Source organism: Triticum dicoccoides, chromosome 7B, assembly GCF_002162155.2.
Source record: "Triticum dicoccoides isolate Atlit2015 ecotype Zavitan chromosome 7B, WEW_v2.0, whole genome shotgun sequence".
NCBI classification, from domain to species: domain Eukaryota; kingdom Viridiplantae; phylum Streptophyta; class Magnoliopsida; order Poales; family Poaceae; genus Triticum; species Triticum dicoccoides.
In genome coordinates, this window is record NC_041393.1 from 703,540,316 (window position 1) to 703,540,858 (window position 543).

Here is a 543-nt window from a genome sequence, read left to right on the forward strand (position 1 = left end):
TTGATGATATTTTTTAAAACATTATTACTGTCTTATAAAAAATTATTACTGTTATGATTTAAACAAGTTTGAACATATTTAAACACAAATAAGAATCAAACAATATTTTAAAGGCATAAAAAAATTGTGGACCCTGGGAATCAAACCCAGGACCTCCTGGTGTGAGAACTGGCTGCTGACCAGTCGAGCTAGTAGAGGGAACTTGATGTGGATCAGGTCAGGTGGAAGATAACCTGTTGGCTCCAGCAGAAATAAAAAAAATACTAATGGCGCACCAGGGCGAGGTGTGCCATTAGTATGGATGTACTTATGGCGCACCGAGGGGTGGTGCGCCATTAGTATTGTGCCGCCCCCATCCATACCCAGACGCCGCCGCCCCCGCCCTCGATCCCCTCTCTCTCCCTCGCCCTCGCCCTCGCCCTCGATCCCCTTCCCCTCTCCTCTCCCGATGCTGTTGCCCCGCCGCTTCGACGCCGCCCCGACGCCGCCTCGACGCCGCCCCGTCGTCCTCGTCTCCGCCTCGACGCCCCGACGCCGCATGCC